Genomic DNA, 2,500 nt, shown 5'->3' with positions numbered 1-2,500 from the left:
TTGATTTTTTTTTTTTTTTTGATTTTTTTTTTTTTTTTTTTTTTTTTTTGATTTTTTTTTTCCCCTTCCCACACGGAGGACCAGGGGCTCCACACAGACTACCAGGGGCACATGCTGGGGGAGGAGAGGCAAATCATCAAGTCAAAGTCCCACACGGAGTACCAGGGGCACGTGCTGGAGAGGAGAGGAGAGGAGAGGAGAGGAGAGGAGAGGAGAGGAGAGGAGAGCAGAGGAGAGCAGAGGAGAGGAGAGCAGAGGAGAGGAGAGGCAAATCATCAAGTCAAAGTCCCTTACTCAAAAAACTTCCCCGAACGTACAGATCTATTCTTTTTTTTATTGGCGAGAGTTCAGAAAGGAGACCGTGGGAGCGAGTTATTTCGCATTTTTTCCTGCTTTTCTGACTTTTTTCCCCCCCCAAAAATGAACATGGGAGTCAATGGAGAAATGAGACCGGAAAACTTTTCTCGGTCAATCGACTCAGCCTAAACCACCGCACCGAGAGATGTCAGAGTGACTGACATGTGTGCGTCGGAAACAAACTCTAGTTTCACCAGATGTAACAAAAAAAAAAAAAAAAAAAAATCATGTCTGTCGGACTCCGTTTGTGGCTAGGAGAAGTGTTTCAGCACAAAATGAAGTGGCCGAAAGATGCCCGTTGATGCCCTCTCGCTCTTTTGGCCGTTAGACCTTGAGTCCCATTCGTCGGTTTTGGCCGCGTTTTTCTGTGAGTTTGGAGAGAATGATTGGACGGAATTCTTAGAAAAGTCATAGCAACACCATTCGACGTATTTTCGCATGTATTTTTAGAGGTCTGCTGGGGGACGAGAGGGAAATCATCGAGTCAAAGTCCCACACGGAGTACCAGGGGCACATGCTGGGAGAGGAGAGGAGAGGGAAATCATCGAGTCAAAGTCTCACACGGAGTACCAGGGGCTCCACTCGGAGTACCAGGGGCTCCACACGGAGGACCAGGGGCTCCACTCGGAGTACCAGGGGCACATGCTGGGGGAGGAGAGGCAAATCATCAAGTCAAAGTCCCACACGGAGTACCAGGGGCACGTGCTGGGAGAGGAGAGGAGAGGAGAGGAGAGGAGAGGAGAGGAGAGGAGAGGAGAGCAGAGCAGAGGAGAGCAGAGGAGAGCAGAGGAGAGGAGAGCAGAGGAGAGGAGAGGCAAATCATCAAGTCAAAGTCCCTTACTCAAAAAACTTCCCCGAACGTACAGATCTATTCTTTTTTTTATTGGCGAGAGTTCAGAAAGGAGACCGTGGGAGCGAGTTATTTCGCATTTTTTCCTGCTTTTCTGACTTTTTTCCCCCCCCAAAAATGAACATGGGAGTCAATGGAGAAATGAGACCGGAAAACTTTTCTCGGTCAATCGACTCAGCCTAAACCACCGCACCGAGAGATGTCAGAGTGACTGACATGTGTGCGTCGGAAACAAACTCTAGTTTCACCAGATGTAACAAAAAAAAAAAAAAAAAAGAGAAAAAAAAAAAAAAAAAAAATCATGTCTGTCGGACTCCGTTTGTGGCTAGGAGAAGTGTTTCAGCACAAAATGAAGTGGCCGAAAGATGCCCGTTGATGCCCTCTCGCTCTTTTGGCCGTTAGACCTTGAGTCCCATTCGTCGGTTTTGGCCGCGTTTTTCTGTGAGTTTGGAGAGAATGATTGGACGGAATTCTTAGAAAAGTCATAGCAACACCATTCGACGTATTTTCGCATGTATTTTTAGAGGTCTGCTGGGGGACGAGAGGGAAATCATCGAGTCAAAGTCCCACACGGAGTACCAGGGGCACATGCTGGGAGAGGAGAGGAGAGGGAAATCATCGAGTCAAAGTCTCACACGGAGTACCAGGGGCTCCACTCGGAGTACCAGGGGCTCCACACGGAGGACCAGGGGCTCCACTCGGAGTACCAGGGGCACATGCTGGGGGAGGAGAGGCAAATCATCAAGTCAAAGTCCCACACGGAGTACCAGGGGCACGTGCTGGGAGAGGAGAGGAGAGGAGAGGAGAGGAGAGGAGAGGAGAGGAGAGGAGAGGAGAGGAGAGCAGAGGAGAGCAGAGGAGAGGAGAGCAGAGGAGAGGAGAGGCAAATCATCAAGTCAAAGTCCCTTACTCAAAAAACTTCCCCGAACGTACAGATCTATTCTTTTTTTTATTGGCGAGAGTTCAGAAATGAGACCGTGGGAGCGAGTTAGAATTTTTTTTCTTTTTTTCTTATGAGGATCGATCAAAGAGCTATGCTGATGGTTGCGATGTGCAGTTTCGCCCCCCCCCCCCCCCCCCCCCCCCCCTTTTTTTTTTTTTTTTCCCCCCCCCTTTTGCCAAAGTCCCAAAGGACCGGGGGCTCCACACGGAGTACCAGGGGCACATGCTGGGGGAGGAGAGAGAAAATAGTCCAAGTCCCACACAGTGTACCATTGGCACAGAGGATCGATCAAAGAGCTATGCTGATCGTTGCGATGTGCAGTTTCGCACCCCCCCCTTTTTTTTTTTTTT

This window comes from Paralichthys olivaceus, chromosome 5, assembly GCF_024713975.1.
Source record: "Paralichthys olivaceus isolate ysfri-2021 chromosome 5, ASM2471397v2, whole genome shotgun sequence".
Taxonomy (NCBI): Eukaryota; Metazoa; Chordata; class Actinopteri; order Pleuronectiformes; family Paralichthyidae; genus Paralichthys; species Paralichthys olivaceus.
The sequence above is the reverse complement of the archived record's forward strand: the minus strand, read 5'-3'. Positions refer to the sequence as shown.